Source organism: Maniola jurtina, chromosome 9, assembly GCF_905333055.1.
Source record: "Maniola jurtina chromosome 9, ilManJurt1.1, whole genome shotgun sequence".
NCBI classification, from domain to species: domain Eukaryota; kingdom Metazoa; phylum Arthropoda; class Insecta; order Lepidoptera; family Nymphalidae; genus Maniola; species Maniola jurtina.
In genome coordinates, this window is record NC_060037.1 from 10,375,316 (window position 1) to 10,394,407 (window position 19,092).

Consider the following 19,092-nt stretch of genomic DNA (forward strand, 5'->3'; position numbering starts at 1 on the left):
TTTGTGGATACATCACCAAAACAGAAATTAAAATGTGTTCATTATAATTAGTATTTTCAATTTTCAATGTAAGATATACCAAGTGGAATATCATTTGAAAGGACCTGTAAATTCTAAAACAGATTTTTGTTTACTGTTATGCATAATAGTTTTTGATTTATCGTGCAAAAACCCTCGGTAAGTAAGTTCGACTCGCACTTGGCCGGTTTAATTTAATTTTACTTCAAGCCCCTGTCACTCTCATACGAATCCAGCTTGGCTTACTTAGAAATAAAATGGTTATGATTACTAACCAGCGACCCGCCCTGCTTTTGCCTAGGGTATATATGCATATAATTATAGCCAAAAAACTTAAAGCTAATAGTTAATGGCTAAAAGGCTGGAATGGTGTCAAGAATACAAGCTGCATTTCCACGCTGGACAGCCATCAGGCAAGTTGATTTCCTTCACATTTGAAGCAAGTGGTATTTAATTGCTTAAAACGCACAATAACTCCAAAAAGTTAGAGGGGCGTCCCCGGGATCGAACCTCCAACCTTCCGAACAAAAGGCCAACGTCTTAACCACTAGGCTATCACCGCTTCTTAGTTCGGGTAGTTACATAAAATAAATCAAAATGAAATCTCTTAATTTAATCTTTCCAATATATAAACCTACCCCTTGCGTGGGGCACTGCACGATATTTTAAGAAGAAAAATTGTGTTTCGTAGTAACCTGACGGGAATGCCAGGACTATTACTCAAGATGTCATCTCGTTTCGGAAAAGAGTCGGTGAGACCTGCTTCGAGGGGTTAAGTTATAAGAGGACAGAGGTAGTTGGTATTGTTTTAGGAGTGTTATATTATAGTAATCATTGCGGATATTTGAAATCTTACCATGTTTTAATATTGTTTTGACATTTTCTTACAAGAGCCGACTGGATGTAGCTGAATGAAGGGACGATGAAGTGATACTTTTGATGTACCTACCTTATTATATCTTACATATTTTAAGCCCCTTCTAAATAAGTCTACTTCTGGCATAAAATTACTGCTAGGTACTGCTGTACCTATCCACTAATAAAATATACTCAACATATAGGTACATGATGGATTGAATCTTTAAAGTATACCCAAAAGCCAGGTCTGTGACATCAACAGCGTTTCTTTATCAACTTGTACAATTAGGATGTGTGAATAGTTTCCAAACTTTATAAAGTAAAAATGAGAAACCTAAAGCTCATTTCTTCAAATTCAAGTTTGTCATACACATGAAGATCATGGTATATAACTCTTTCTCTCTATGCTTCAAATCTCTCATTGCTGAGGGTGATGACCCCTATACATCACATAATGTTCAGGGTCTTTTCTTGGGATATGAATCAACTGGTGTAGAGCCTATTCATCACTTAAGAACCCGTTCCATCGAAGCGATACTTAGCTCGTTGTTGGGTGGAGCCTAAAATAGTGCTGTTTCCACAGATGACGGAAACAACGTTATCTGTGCATTACGCCTATTTTTGGCGAAAGAAAACATTTTTTTACACAAACTAAATACATTTGAGATCATTCTGATGAAATGACATGAAGTTATTAATTTTTCAATCTTCTAGTTTCTTATATACTTAGTTTATTTACGTACGAATTTGCCTCAAAATTAGCCCTGAAATAGAGATTTTTCAATGGCCGTAACTTTTTAAATAAATACAATTTTACTATAGTAATTATGGCTTTAGGGCATAGATAATGAAGAGGTGAATCGATATTATGGCTTAGTTATAGATCTAGAACCACAAATAATAGAATAATAGGCGTAATATTTATATTTGTATGGAGACGCCCATAAGGAGTGTACCCTTAATCAAATCTATATTGTAGCTACAATAAATTCAGAATATTTCTCATTTCTAAAAAGTGATTATAATTGCACCACACGGAAAACGTTCACAAAACAAAAAAAAAACTTGTGTTTTGTCACTCGAACACAGTGAATTAACTGACGACCGTATTATAACAACACCTGTTATATTACCACCATTATAAATATAGAACTGAACTAGGTGCATCTATATTACTAATAGGAAGTAACATTTGTTTGTTTTTAACCCCCGACCCAAAAAGAGGGGTGTTAACTGACGACTGTCTGTTTACTACTAGCTTTTCATGGCCCAACAGTTTAACCAATTTTGATGAAATTTAGTACAACTTCGCTTACATCCCGGACGGACGGTGTTGCGGCGCGTCGCTTGTAAATGCGTAACAACGCCTGGGAACTTGTCCCACTATAGTTGACGGGGCGCGAGTGAGTGGTCAGGTAACTATTTTGCACCCTGTCCCTCAGTTGGCTCGTAGGCTGGTTCTAACGTCCCGTCCCGTGCACCCCGGTCGTGCACCTCTACCGCGACAGGTAGATGTAATTTATTGGTATAGACGAAGAGAGGTTTCTTGAAATAAAATACTTATTTCGTATGCTAGTCTCTGGGCTGACTTGGGCTGACTGGCATTTGGTCATCTTCCTTTTTCCACAGCAATCCGACTTCAAAGCGTCCATCTTCTCGCCTTTTATAGGTTTTTTCTAATATGGCGAGAGCTCTTCCAACTGAGTCTGTCGTAGGTCTTCTTGGTTGCACTCCCAAAGATTCTATGGCGAAGTGTTCTTTAATCAAATTGTGCATTTGATTTTCGACCATGTTTACGTGAAAACACTTTTTCAAGAAGTGCACTGGCTTCGTGTTTTTACTGTCAAAACCATGAAGAACCCACCCGAGTTCCGTCAGTGAAGCAACTGGTTGACCGGGTTTTCCTCTCTTAATTTCTTGAGATACGATCAGCTCCCAGTTGTCTTGTCCTATGAGTAACCGAGGTGGCTCAAACTCATAATAAAGAACACTTGTCATTTCTTTCAGGTGTGGATATTTTTCTATTCTTTCTTTATCCAGGAACTGTGGAGCAAGATTCAGTTCTTCGATGGTGCGAACACGATCGAGGCTTTTCTTTTCTTTTTGATTGACTCCTTGTAATATTAAGTTGAGCTTCTCAGAGTCCCTCTTGCGTATCAATTTTCTTCCAACTGTTTCTAGCACCAATTTTTCTTCAGTTCCCTTTGCCCCAATATTCTTAGCTATTCGTGAATCAAAAAGAGAGACCGTTGATCCTTCATCCAAAAGTACTAGTATCTTCTGGAATCCTTTTGGTCCAAATACTTCTACCGGAATTATCTTCAGATAAGCCCTGGTTGTTCTCACTGCGTGGACTGGCAACATTGTATTCACTCTCATTCCTAAATTCTCAGCTCCACTCGACTGTTCTGAGCTTATAAGCTCCGAGTGCAGCAGGGACTGATTCCCTCGTTTATCAGGAATGACATCTTTTGTTTCTTCCAAAAATGAAGCCTGGATCCAGTTCTGGACATGCGAAGCTGTGTCTTCTTGTTCCTCATCTAAACCGTCTTCTAAAGCTGAATTCGCAGCTCCACTCAACTGTTCTGAGCCTATGATCTCCGAGTGAAGCAGGGACTGATTCACCCGTTTATCAGGAATTTCTTTCAAAGATGACGTCTGGATCCAGTTCTGAACAAGTGAAGTTCTTCCTCCTTGTTCCTTATCCAGGTCATCTTCTGAAACTCTGATCGTTTCCACTGCGTGGATTGGCATCGTTGTATTCGCTATCATTTCTGAATTCTCAGCTCCACTCGACTGTTCTGAGCTTATAAGCTCCGAGTGAAGCAGGGACTGATTCCCTTGTTTCTCAGGAATGACGTGTTTCATTTCTTCTAACGTAGAGGTCTGGATCCGGTTCTGAACGTGAGATGTTCTATCTTCTTGTTCTTTATCCAGACTAACTACTTTATCTTCGATTCGTTGTTTCTCGAATCTGATTCTGGCCAGATTAGCTGCTGCTTCAGCGCGCTGCAATTCTAAAAGCGCCAGTTCTTCTCTTGCTTCTAAGTCGCGTAATCTGGCAGATCTCTTAGACCTAACTGACGTGCGGATAAAACCCCCTGATTCAATCGTCTTCAAGGTTCTGTTCTGGTTCATCCGCTCAGCCATGATCTCGTCAGTGGTCTCCTGTTCTTTGAGTCTAGCCCCATTTTCGAACATCTTCGTAACTTTTGTCGCGGTGTATCCCGAAGATTCCATATTTGAAGATCTTAAGTTCGTGGCTATAGCTTCGATAAATGTGGTCCCTTCTGATCTGCGCACATTCGCCTGTTCTGTTCGTTGCGATGTACTTGCGCGTAAGGGCACACATTCTTCCTTCTGGAACCTAGTGAGAGTCATATCTCTTGTTCCTGTTCGTAGCTTCACCTTCAAAAATCTTCAACTTCCAGTTCTAGAATCTGTCTTCCGGGATCCGGCTCGAAGGACCATTTGTTGCGGCGCGTCGCTTGTAAATGCGTAACAACGCCTGGGAACTTGTCCCACTATAGTTGACGGGGCGCGAGTGAGTGGTCAGGTAACTATTTTGCACCCTGTCCCTCAGTTGGCTCGTAGGCTGGTTCTAACGTCCCGTCCCGTGCACCCCGGTCGTGCACCTCTACCGCGACAGGTAGATGTAATTTATTGGTATAGACGAAGAGAGGTTTCTTGAAATAAAATACTTATTTCGTATGCTAGTCTCTGGGCTGACTTGGGCTGACTAATTGGTCTCGGCTCATGGAGTGGTATTTATATCATGAAGCCAGTAAAATATTCCCACACCAATGAGTGAACCCTTCGAGACCCTCTTTATTTCAAGTTAAGTTTCACACACTTATTTCTTAGCAATAAAATAGGTTGATTTAAACACAAAAATGACAAGTTAACATAAATTTAACCTTAATTGGCCTCTACAATACAATTGGCCTCTATTCTAATTTCTGTTCTCGCTAGGCTCCTAATAAATCTAAAACATAAGGGCCTTTTAACCTACACTACTTGAGTCCCAAATTCTACAAGTTTAAACAATTTAGTCAAGCAGGTAGACGACGCGAAGAGTCATAAATTAAACCGTTCTTGAAACGTTCCTTTTTTGTGGGTAAACAGCGAAACATGGCCCTTTGCCTAACTTATAGGTACGTCGTGCGCAGAATTCACACAATATTAAATCTAGTCGCTAACAGACGGATATAGGCTACTATAGGCGGATATAAGCTGGAAAACTTCCACGAGTAAATAATTCCCACGAGATTTTAAAAACCTAAATCCTCGCGGACGAAGTTACAGTCATTATCTAGTAAAATATAATTATTAAATATAATTATAATTATTTACTTCTAGATGGCACCCGCGACTTCATTATAGATTTAGGTATATAAAATCCCGTGGGAACTGTTTAGTTTCCTAAAAAAAAAAAGCCGAAAAATGAAGCCTGTGGCCAGATCTTTAACTATATCCATGCAAAGATTTTTTAGGGTTTTCTTATAGGATCACTTTGTTGTCTGTCTGTCTGTATGCCAAGAAAACCTATAGGGTACTTTCCGTTTACCTAGGAACACAGGAAACCTCGGTATGCGAGTCTGACTCGCACTTGGCCGATTTTTTCTACTATTGCAAAACGAATAATAAAGAAAAACGTCTGCATGTCGAAAATTTAAAACACAGCTGCTTGTAATAAGATACTTCACGTCTATTCATCCGCCATTATAAATAGTAGCGCGGTCGTTGGCTCATCTTGCTCCTTTTCAACCCAGGAAACCTAAAAAACCATCAAGTGTGTACCAACCTTACTTATTAAGGGCTACGTTAGATACACGTATGAATAAAGGCTCTGGGGCAAGAGCTCTTTTAAAACTTGATGAAGACCTAAAAAGCGTTCAATCTAAAAATACACTGAAACATGTTCATAAATACCTTTATTTTGCTAAAACTTTATACATTCAATCCTAATTACTATAATGGATGCCGAAATAAAAGACAAGAAACTGCTACTAAGACTAATGAAGAAAAATGTGGTCGTCTTCTTTGAAAAAAATCTGGTTTGGACCTGAATTGAAATACCTTAAGTGTGGCTTCTGTATACGGGATTTGAAGACAACCACACATACTTCTAAATAATTACAAGTTTATAAAGTATAATAGAATCTTGTATGAGTGCAGTGTTTAATAAAAAAGATGGCTACAATATTTTTCGTAATTTGGATCAAAATGTAACGTTGCCCAATATCTAAAAAAAAGCTTTATAAAAATCTATTTAAAATGATATACTTAGTTTGAAAATATTTCAAATCTGATGGTCGCGTGATGTCACCACTATAAGATGAGAGAGTGTGAGAAAAATACGGAGATGAAGACTAGACGCATCAAGTACTTGGTGTTGATAAATAAATAAATAAATAATGTTTTTATTGAAAGCAGCTTACGACTAGTTTTTTACAAATTTCTAATTATTATTAATTACAAAGTTTTAGTTCGATACTTACAACTAAAAATAATTTAGTAAACCTAACAAAACTAGCACAAATTATTGATCCACTAGGTCCCTAAACTCGGTAGAACCTGTATTTTAGGCGACAGTGATAAGACAAAAAGCAGACAAGAAATGTTAAATTCCTTATCAGCAGAAGCTGCCGACACTAAAAACAATGTTTTCGCTTTTAAAATAATAAGTGGTAATAAATAACGGCATTTAAACGGTATTAGAAGTCATAACTTAGGCGTAAAGTCATAACACCGGAAAGTGGAATGAATTTTGTGAATCGAGTCGCACTGATATTCCGACTGACTGCCCTAATGGGTATTTTTACGTTTTTCTCTCATTTACTTCCCTGATTTACGCGAGACATCTCTCAATTTTATTATTATCAGACCTTTTTTTCCTTTAAAAACTCTCGGATGACTTCATGTTTAAACATAATTTTAATTATGTATTTATTGAAACGTCTATAATTGAAAGAAATAAGTCTTGAGAATCACACATCTTCACTTCTATACTAAACACCGAGCTGAGTATTTCAATCAAAGATACAAGTGTAAATTGAAAATTTATATCACCCCCGACAAGTGAAGGTAACTAGAAAAGAGCTGATAACTTTCAAACGGCTCAACCGTTTTTCTTGAATTATAGCTAAGAACACTCTCGATCAAGCCACCTTTCAAACAAAAAAAACTAAATTAAAATCGGTTCATTAGTTTAGGAGCTACGATGCCACAGATAGATATACAGATACATAGATACACACGTCAAACTTATAACACCCCTCTTTTTGGGTCGGGGGTTAATAACACAGTCCGACTTGACAACGTATATCTACTCGCGTCGACTAAAGCTGTGTCAACAGTAAGTTACTGGTTTCTGCTGATACGTCCGCCTGTCATCGTCGCGACATGTGACATGGTGTTCGTTGCAGAGCGATTTGATTAGTGTCCGGTACGGTGTCGAGATTGTATGTAAATTCTGTTATGTATGATCACGTTCACGAGTCACGAGCTGTTTAGTGGTTAAGACATTGGCCGCCTATTCGGGGGACCTAGGGTTCTATCCCGGGCATGCACTTCTAACTTTTCGGAGTTATGGCATTTTAAGCCAAGGAAAATACAGTGAGGAAACTCGCATTCCTGAAAGTTGCCATGATGTTCTCAAAACTGTGTGGAAGTCTGCCACTACTATAGCCAAACCCTTCTCATTCTGTCAGGAGACCCGTCCTCAGTAGTGAGCTGGCAATGGGTTAAAAATGATAATAATGATTACTTAGATGTTTTTTATCCAAAGATCAGTCATCACATAGACAGCAGTTAACGCTGTCGTCAACATAGAGCCACTTTTCTACAAAAACACTAAAGTTGCTTTGTTGGAAATCGAATAGTATTGAATTTATAGCCACTAAATCCCCTTCAGCGCATTTCAGAATCCTCCGTTATATATCTTTTAGCCTCTACTTGTCAAATATACTACCGCTGTTTCACCAGTGTTTGCAGAAACAGACACACGTCCACGTGTCATGATTCCGACATGTGACATACAGGGCGCGCCGTTCGCAGGGAATTTGATTAGTTACCTGCGTCGCGGCATCCAAATTCGTTCTGTCATACGTTCTGTGTACTCTGTTCAAGGTAATTTACTGTTTTGGTAAAATGAAATGCATGATTTTTCTATTCCTTTCATTGCTAGAGTAATAAAATTATCTGAGTGTACTTACAGAAAAAATTAGGTAATATTGGATTTATAGTCACTTAATCCCCTTCAGCACTTTGCAAAAGCCTCCGACAGTTATCCATTTAGCCCCTACTCGTCAAATATACTACCGCTGTTTCACCAGTGTTAGCAGAAACAGATACACGTCCACGTGTCATGATTGCGACATGCGACATACAGGGCGCGCCGTCGCGTCGCAGGGAATTTGATTAGTTACCTGCGTCGCGGCATCCAAATTTGTTATGACACACATTCTGTGTTCCTATACTCTGTACAAGGTGCTCCAGCTTTGATTTTACGAATTGGAAAACGATAAAGTAGAAAACGACGGTTGGTACGTAATATTATTAGAGTTCCGTACCTCAAAAGGAAAAAAGGAACCCTTATAGGATCACTTTGTTGTCTGTCTGTCCGTCCGTCCGCCCGTCCGTCATGTCTGTCAAGAAAACCTATAGGGTACTTCCCGTTGACCTAGAATTATGAAATTTGGTCCTTTCATATGATATGAAATAGTACTGTAAAATTGGTGCAATGAACACAAGAGCAACAACTGCCACCGCCACTATGCCGAAGTATTTACTTTTTTGACTAATTCATTTGAATTTTAGTATGAGTTGTTATACCTAAAACATGATTACAAGTGCTCGCTTCACTCCACTCTGTGGGCGACGTACCTTACGCGGCCAAAATGAAAACTTGAATGCCCTTTCATTTCCATACATTGAGATTTTTTGAGCCTAATCAATATTATTTGAAAACTACCATGATTTTTGTACTAGCCTGATGTACCTTTACAACAACTTCTACATTTTAATTTTAAATTATTGCAAGTGGTCGAAAAGCACGAACCTTGTATTTATGTTGGCTCGTCCAGCACCGAGAAGAATGGCGTGACGTGAGGAGGCCTATGTCCAACAATAGATAAGTCTTATGATGATGAATAAGGGCTAACAAGGAAGAAGAAGAAGATTTATGTTAGATTTGTATTACTGAGCAGGCTGTTTGATGGGCTGATAAGGTTGGATCGACAAGGAAAATCAAATTTTCCTCTAAATATTAATTTTAATGAGGATACAACAGTTTCGTTACAAGGTAATAGCGGAAGAGAAAGAAAAGAGCCTGCAATGTTTTCAATGTTATTTACCTCTTACATTACAATTTCATAGATATCTATTTTCGCCGTTCGGGAAAATACTGCTAGGCATACGCTGATGTTTTGAATCTGAATTGAAGTAACTTTTGAAATGTCAAGCTAAAAACTTGAAAAAAAGCTGTGTTAAGGAAAAGATAGAACAGAAAAAGCGGCAATAGCTTAATGGTTAAACTATTCGGGGTGTCCCAGGTTTGACCCCGGGTCCTCCAAGTTTTCTGAGCTACTCGTATGTGCGTTCTAAGCAGTTTAATGTGAATAACTTTAACTGTAAAGGAAAATATCGTGAGGAAACCTGCATCCCTGAGAATTCTCCATGATGTTCTCAAAGGTGCGTGAAGTCTCCCATCCACACTTAGGTAGCGTTTGAATTACCTATAGCTTAAACCCTTCTCATTCTGAGAGGAAACCCGTGTACAGCTGTAGTGAGCTCGCGATGACTTAACGTTGTTGACGATGAGTACTGAATTTAAAAAAAAAACTCAATAATTACAACAAAAAGAGCATTCATTGCACTATAAAAAGTTTTAAGATTAATAAAACGGGGTTATAATTTTCAGCAACGAAGAATACGACTGAGAGAACGAGAGATGGAAAGGAATTGAAGGACATTTATGAGCGATACATCAAACTCAAAGTTGGCTAACGTAATTTTCTGCTCCTAATTGAGAAAGTTGCCAAGTGCCCTTTTTTATTACCGTTGCTATTGTTCATTGTGAAGTTTACCATTCCCCCATCTCGACAATTATAAAAGTTTTAATTGTTCTCACTTTTCTAATTAGAAAAAAGGCAATCTCATGAGCAGAGGGATTTTTATGAAGGACGCCAAACCTTCGTATATTTACTTGCCCTTGGAAATCACCTTAGTTGTTTACCTAGTTTTCCGTAAGAATACAAATTGTATCATACTAAAATAATATTATTACTATAATATTTTCTGTACTAGTATTAGTATGAGTTTGCATATAATCTAGGTAACGTTGAAAGTTGTCGAGTAGTATCACTGTAACATCAAAGTAAAATGGACTGGATTGCTTTTTTATAAAGTTCGAGTTCATCTATTCATTTGTAGCCAGCACTCCAAGCGAAAGCTTTTGGCAACTTAAGTATTGAATGCACGACAAAATACTTAGGTATACGGTTAGCAGTACTATAATATTATCTATTCTGTGCTCTTATCGAGGTTCAGCCTCAAGGTCTGGGTCCCGACAGGCTTCGTCTTGTCAAGAGACCCCACACCAAATAACGCATTTAAAACAAAGGACTTTAAGGGAATATTACTTTAATGTTATAATAATAATTCAACACACTACCTAAACCTATCAACGATATCGAAACATGCAAACTTATATTAAAGGAACACGTTTTTATTGATTGCTATCATGATATGAGCCAAAAAAGCAGTAATAACCCAATGGTTAATAGTTGGTGTCCTATTCGGAAGGTCGCAGATTCGGTCTCGAGGAGCCCTTACTATTTGGAGTTATGTAACTTGTAACTGTGTAATGTAACTAAAAATCCTCGATAGCTCAACGGCTAAAGGAACGGACTAAAATCCGAAAGATCGCCGGTTCAAACCCCACCCGTTGCACTATTGTCGTACCTGCTCCTAGCACAAGCTTTACGCTTAGTTGAAGGGGAAAGGGGAATATTAGTCGTCATGATAAACTTGGCTAATATTCTTTTTTTTTAAGTGTAAAAAATTGTAGGCTTGGCACTTTCTGATTTATCAGCAAAAACTTTTTAATAACTAATTTGAATAGTGCTAGCAACAAGTAGAGACTCAACAAAAGTTCAGAAGGTTATTCAAACAGTCCTATCAGTAGTTTCAATCTCGGCAGTCTTCAAAGTAAGCATACACTTCGAAAGTTTCTCGGCGAACGGCTTTCTATTCTCCAACTTTTGTTAAATATTCAGATTTATGGACCTTTTAAATAATTTATTGTGATTTGCGGATGACTAAAAAGTGAGTGATGACTAAAAACAGAGTAAGTACACTACCTGAGTGTACTTACTCTGTTTTTACAAATGTGAATTTAAAAAAAATACCTATAACACCCCCGACAAGTGAAGGTTACAGTAATTAGAAAAGAGCTGATAACTTTCAAACGGCTAAACCGATTTTCTTGGATTATAGCTAAGAACACTCACGATCAAGCCACCTTTCAACCAAAAACAAACTAAATTAAAATCGGTTCATTAGTTTAGGAGCTACGATGCCACAGACAGATACACACATCAAACTTATAACACCCCTCTTCTTGGGTCGGGGGTTAAAAATGGAGTGACCACGTAGTGACCATACTACTAAATGTAGATTAGATATCATGGTACCTTATTGGCACATAGTGATGACTTTGTCCAAAAAAAACGTTTAGAAACTTGAGATGTTGCACATAGGTTTTTTCTATAAAGAATACCCTTTTTCTGAAATTCTACCCGAACAACGTCAGGGTAGGTCAGGCAGTAGTTCAAATATAAAGAGAATAAAAACTAAAGAGTAAACTCATAAATAACCTGTAAATACAAGATCATACATTTTTGAATCTCTTTAGATTATTTCAGATAAAAATTAATACGACTGAAATTATTGTAACGGAAAAGTGAAATTCTTTTTTTGAATAACGAACAAGCAAGCAGACGGAGTGTCACCTGATGTTAAATGATTACCGCCGCCCATGAACATTTGTAGCACCAAAGGAATCGCGCATTGCGTAGCCAGTTTTCAGGAATTTGTTGATACATAAGAAACGTTTTTATAATTATAAAAATAATTGAAACACGTGCAGCAATTCATTAATTAATAATCACATAACACTTAATTTCCTTCCAAATGGAATTTGCACGTGTAGGTGAGTGTCTATCCAATTACTTTCGAAAATGAGCTCGCTCCAGTTTCCTTTCACAGGAAAAACACTGAAAATAATAAAATTGAGAGATATTTCACATAAATCAGACGAGCAAATGAGTATAAAACGCAAAAATTTGAAAGGCTGGAGTCGGACTCGCACACGATAGGTTCCGTCCTATCTTACAAGAAATAACTTTTTTTTAATGTTAATTGGGGCCATTTTAAAATTGTATTATTTGTTGTTATGATAGCGTCAATAGAAATACACATTCTGTGAAAATTTCAACTCTTTACCCATTACGGTTCACGAGATACAGCCCGCTGACAGATAGACGGATGGATAGATGGATGGATAGATGAACGGACGGACAGCGGATGCACATACCGTTGGCACCCTTTTGTACGGACCCCTAAAAATTACCTATTAAAGCAGTCAATTGGAAGTTCTTTGCGACTTTATTCTTGAAAATAATTTCGCTTTCAGTCCCAGCATATCAGTGCGACAACGCTTTCAATGCTTTGTCGATTCCAAAAACTACGGGAAAACGTTGTCGCACTGATATGCTTGGACTGAAGCACGATTATGCTTGGGCTGTTGATGTCATAAACACCAATGATTTTATAGATATATCTAAAGAAGTAGATAAGTAACATATCTACACAATAATAACTTAAGTGAAGCCCTAAACTATGAGTAGTTATTTTCAGTGGAAAACTGAATTATTTAATTAAGTACACTTAAGTTTATTTGTTACTATTTTGGTAGGGAATTCTCTTTTTTTTTTTTTGAAAATGAAATATAGCCTATGGAAAAATAAGACTTTTTGGTGAAAGAGTTTTCAAAATCGGTTCCGTAGTTACAGAGATTACCACCTACAAACAAACTTACGGACTTTACCTCTTTATAAGATTAGTATAGATTAAGAATAACTTTTTTATCAAAATTTTAAACAAAACATCAAGCTGAGCTAAACCTTAGATTAATTCTTCCTAAATCCAGATAATATAATTAAACACGATGTTCAAACAATTATGCAAATGAGGGAAAGTCGAAACTTTCGAGAGGTCTCATTATCAAATGAGGTACGTGTATGAATACTGAATAACTTCACATTAATTCTACCGCACTTCTACTTTTGTTCCTCTCAGGTTTCTTTATTATGAAGCTTCTTTCTTAATGAAGGGAACAGTTTAAATGCATTATTAAAAGGGCTAGCGCCACGGTCTTGCGGCGCCTGAATCGAGCGGCTCTCTCTCGTTTGATGTCGTCAAGTCTGGCCACTTTTTTAAATCTTCATTTTTAGCCGAGGCTTTATCAGTCTGCCCAATTCTAAATTGATAAAATAATCTATTTATCTCTAATTTGTCTGTAATATATCAATCTGTAATTTATCTGCATTTGTCGTTATTTAGCTGCGTTAGTTATGTTGTTTAAAAAATGTACAGTCTTTTTTAGAAAAATAAAAAGCCAACCTAGGCTAGACCTTCGTTATTTTTTAAAATATCGGTCCCCAACCACTGTCCCCAACACAGGGAAGTACGATCAGCGACTATGAAGTTTGGATCATGGTGGCTTTGGGAGATAGCCTGCAATAAAGGAGTAAAAAATCATACGTCTAAGTATAAAGTCAATTTTTTTTTTAGTTAGCCTTTATTACCTTCGATTATATTAATTTCGGCCGTTAGTGTAGGGTCGTCCAATGCTGCGCTTTCCTGTGCAAAATCGCCATTCTAGCATTTTGGGACCCCAAGAATATGGCGTGTGGAATACTCTACAAGAGACCAGCATTGACCGGTCTATTGATTGACGCTGATGATGATGATGAAGGGCTAATGAGCGTAGGATGTTATCTATACATAGGATTTTATGAAGGGCTAAGTTTAGGCCTGTGCCCTAAGGCCGTTGTGTTTTCAAGTAAACAAACAAAACTTTGGGATTGGCTTTTATCTATTTCTGTCAGTAACCTCCCTAGGAATGTAAAGTCGATCACTATGTACTTTATAATTTCTTTAATTTGCATGGCGGCCATTTTGAAATTCCCCGTTCTGATTTTTTATTACTTGTTGTTTTATCTCCAGTAGAAATACACGTGAAAATTTCAACTCTCTATCTATTATACGAGTAGTTAGTGAGATAGATTCCGCTGACGGACGGACGGATCGATAGCGGAGGCTTAGTAATAGTGTCTCGTTGATATCCTTCAGGAACTCTGACAGATGACTGATGCCCCTTCATTAGAATATAACAACTCTAAACTTACACAAATTAAATCAAATCAAATCAAAATCATTTATTCAAAACAGGTACACCTTTTGCGTGTCTGATATTTTAGATTTGAAAGATGATATAGTGGTGATAATTAATTAAGTATACTTAAAACTAAAGCTACGAGGGTTCCAAACGCGCCCAAATCTGAGAGGAGCCCACAACAAACTTAGCCGGGTATTCTTTTTTTTATTATCACCACATACACACACATACATCTAAGTTATAATATAAAAGGATAAGCTGACTGATCGACTTACTGGCTATCCACGCTCAGCTCAAACTACTTAGTGTACGGATCGGGCTGGGCATGCAAATCTATACTAATATTATAAAGAGGAAACCTTTGTATTTTTGTATTTTTGTATGTTTGTATTCAATAGGCTCAAAAACTACTGGACCGATTTCAAAATTTCTTTTACCATTACTTAGAGGGATTCTTCCGAATCCGTGTAGGCTATATTTTATCCCGGAAAATAGATAGGATTTTTCGTGGTAGTGAAAATTGTGGAGTAAGGCGTCGAAAAAACTGCCGTACGTTAACGATTCTCGCGAACGCTGCCTAAATGGTTAGAGATGTATGGTTGACTTCTGTAGAAAAGTTGTAGAACTCAATAATGCCTACAAAAAAGTCCGCGATAGTATAAACCAAACATTTATATTTTAGCCATTATAACCACTTTTCCATAGAACACCCGTGCGAAGCCGGGGCGAGTCGCTAGTAGCTAAATATAGCGCAGACATCCTTTAAGAAAGGATTTTTGAAATTTCAACCCCTAAGCGTTAACTAAATAGGGGTTTGAAACTTGTGTAGTCCATGCGTACGACATCGCAGGCATAAGCTAGTCATTTATAAGGGTCAAGATTATACTATACTAGATGACGCCCGCGACTTCGCCCGCGTGGATTTAGGTTTTTCGAAATCCCGTGGGAACTCTTTGATTTTCCGGGATAAAAAGTAGCTTATGTGCTAATCCTGGATATTATCTATCTCCATTCCAAATTTCAGCCAAATGCGTCCAGTGGTTTTTGCGTGAAGGAGTAACAAACATACACACACACACACACACACACACACACACATACAAACTTTCGCCTTTATAATATTAGTGTGATTAGTGTGAAAGTAACTTTAAGTGCCTACAAAGGGTTGTTAAAAAATAAACGTTTTTTTATTTATTTATTAATTTGCAGACACAGAAAAATCCATAAAAAATATGTCTCGCCAAACTGCATCAGAGTTTGTTAGTGAGTTAGCGCTTAATACCAAAAAAAATATATAATACCTAATACTATTTTACAGTTAATTAAATCTATTTTACAGCTTATTAAAAACTACTATAAATAATCAGTCAGCGAAGGAGTCCCTAATAAATACTTCCTTTAGTTTCTTCTTAAGGACTCCTTTGCTGACCTTTTGTTCTATTCTTAACCATTCTGCCCTATTAAATATTCATAATACGTAGGTACCCATAACATAGTTCAAGAATGCCACAGACTTGCTTTCTTTGTTTATGTTTATTTTCGAGAAAGGCCGGAATTTCCAACTACCTACATGAAGTGTTTGAACAACCTTGTGAACTTTTGTTCAGTAGTTTGTAGCAACGTGTTTGATGCCGCTTTGACATCCAAAAAGAGATGTCAGTGTCAAGTAGTTTGACATTAAAGAACTTTATTTTGCCGCCAAGGTCAAAGAAGTAATTAGGCTTGTCTGGCATTGACTTTTTTTTCTCATAAGTTGTCTGCGGGCTATTTTATTTTAGAGACACTTTTCTTACCCCTGAATAAAGGCTTGGACACACGCAACACTCCGCGGCAACATCTTAACTTGTAAAAGGCGTTTATACTACGGAGCTCGTTTGGAAGCAGGCTAGGCTTAGCGGGTCACATAATCCAAAAAGAGGGGTATTATAAATTTGACGTGTGTATCTGTGTCATCGTAGCTCCTAAACTAATACACGGATTTTAATTTAGTTTTTTTTGTTTGAAAGTTGGCTTGATATAGTGTTTTTAGCTATAATCTAAGAAAATCGGTTCAGCCGTTTGAAAGTTATCAGCTCTTTTCTAGTTACTGTAAGCTTCACTTGTCGGGGGTATTATAAATTTTTAATTTACACTTATTATAATCATGTTCTGTATTTATTTTAATGAATAATAGGAATATACTGTTTGTAAAAGAAAATCCTCTTTTAAGAAGATGCCTAACAATAATGTTATTTACCTTATTATCAAAAAAAAACCTTATTAAATTCTTATATTATACACGGTATTACAAGGGTATTACATATAAAACATTTTAACAATTATCTTTTTGACTCGGCCGTTTATTTTATTAATTTTCTAACTTCTATCGTTTCCGAAGGTAACGATCGCGAGTTTCGAGTGCCCCTTTTATAATACCTCTGCTTATTAGACTTTTTTCTAATTAGAAAAGTGTGCACAGTTAAAACTTTTATAATTATCAAGATAGGAGAATACTAAATTTGACAATGAACAATGAGAATGGATGGTAAAAAAGAGAGGTGAAGTGTTTCAATCGGATAATTAGATTTAACAACAATATGAGTTATGTTTTGAATGTGATCATATCTATAAATTTAAACTAGTTAAACCCTTAAAATTTTGACTGTTTTTAGGCTAAATAAACTGTATTAAAACCATACACTATTCTTATCATCATCAGAATATCATAGTTTTACAGTTCCACACCCGAGTAAAGAATTGAAAAATTCTTTCTAATACAAAGGGGAAAATGCAGAGACTAACGATCGAAAATTCGCCAATTGAATTGCAAATGAGGTTGCCAACTAACAAAAGAATGCTCTTAGTAGCCGATCAGCTCTGTATAACCGGAGACATGCCATTGAGACGAGAATTCGGTGCCTTTAATCCCCGGCTTCTACCCATCCAATCACCCGTTTCATGAATCATTCCAGTCATCCGTTGCAGTGGATTTTCGAAATACTTATGTTACCTCCCATAGTACTTGATTGCTTCGTTACAACCTATTATTTTTAACCCCCGACCCAAAAAGAGGGGTGTTATAAGTTTGACGTGTGTATCTGTGTATCTGTCTGTGGCATCGTAACTCACCGAACCAACTAATGAACCGATTTTAATTTAGTTTTTTTTTTGTTTGAAAGGTGGCTAGATCGCAAGTGTTATTAACTATAATCCATAAAAATCGGTTCAGCCGTTTGAAAGTTATCAGTTCTTTTCTAGTTACTGTAGCCTTCACTTGTCGGGGGTGTTATAAATTTTTAATTTACACTTGTTACTACTCAAGGAAAAGTATAGAGCAAATTCAGCACTATTAAGTAGTTAGTACACCCTTTATGTCAATAGCTGTTGTTCACAATTTTGAAGTCTAAACCATGGATTTAGGCAGCAATAATTCTGAGTTCAAACTAAGCTAAATTAAAAGGTCTAGTTGCTTAATATTCAAATGAAATTGGAACTACGATTGTATGAAACGAGTGACGGAGAGAGCCCTGTTAACACACTTTTTTACTGAAGGTATTTTTTAGCACAGATTCCCATTTCCCGCATTCGGTGTCCCCAAAACAAAGCTTACTTCGTTCCCAGTCCACTTCTTTCACGGTTGAGACAATGCCCCTTTGTTCCCTTGATTATTAACAAGGAAAATAATAACAGTCTCGCGAATTACACGTGAGACTCTCCCATTGTTGCGACTGTGCACTTTTAAATACCTCTTTTTGTACAATTTCTTTTTCCTTTTAATTTTGTCTCAGCTGTTCAAAGAACTTTTATGTAACGACGAAAGTTTGAGAACTCGCAGAGAAGAAAAGCGAGAAAATTCAGCGGCGATACGAATTGTTGGATTTAAAAGAATTTTCATACTTTCGGTTCCGTAGATCTTGCTTATTATAATGTGCAATGTATTATATTACATGAACCGTAGACCGTATGTCCTTTTAAGCTTTCACCATAGAAAATTTTGCTGTGAAAAGTGATGCGAGATATCCAATGCATCGAAATTTAAAAACTTAGGCAGTATGTCAAAAAACTTGCAAATAAAACATCTTTATTTTATTTTCTAGGTTAATAATGTTATCGATTCTGAACTACCTCTCAAAATATTGCAGGTGTGGACAAATAACCATCGTATCTGGTTTTAACGACTTTTGGCAATATTTTCTGTGAGAAAGTTTTCACAGTCTAGTAGGCTATCACATTAATTGAGTTTAAAGAGTCATCGAAAGAGATTGGTCCAAGGCACTCGGCCAATGCTTGGGAAATATGTCCAGGGCCACTTGGAACCGCGAGTGGCCAACTCTAACTGGCTTGCGAACTTTATTTTTGGTTCTGGAGCAAATCTCGAACAGTATTTACACATTAGCCGGCTCTTCTCAAATGTATTTGGCCAATTTGTACTTATTGGAGCCATATTTTGTAAATTAACACATTATTTACTTACAACGTTTGATGTTTAACAAAATTAATAACACAAATAAAGCCAGTCTGCTGAAATCCTAAATCAGAACATATAACTGACCAGTATTAATAGTAATAGATTAAATAAACTCACCATTACTTTTTGATTATTATTAATAATAAAATTATTATAATCACGAAATATTGAACATAAAGCCAATAGTGCATTCCATATGTTTACAAGAATTAATTATAAAACATAATATCGTTATTATCATTAAACATGATATTTGCATATTTCAATTGAAATGAGTGAAACGTGAAACTTTCAAAGGGTCTCA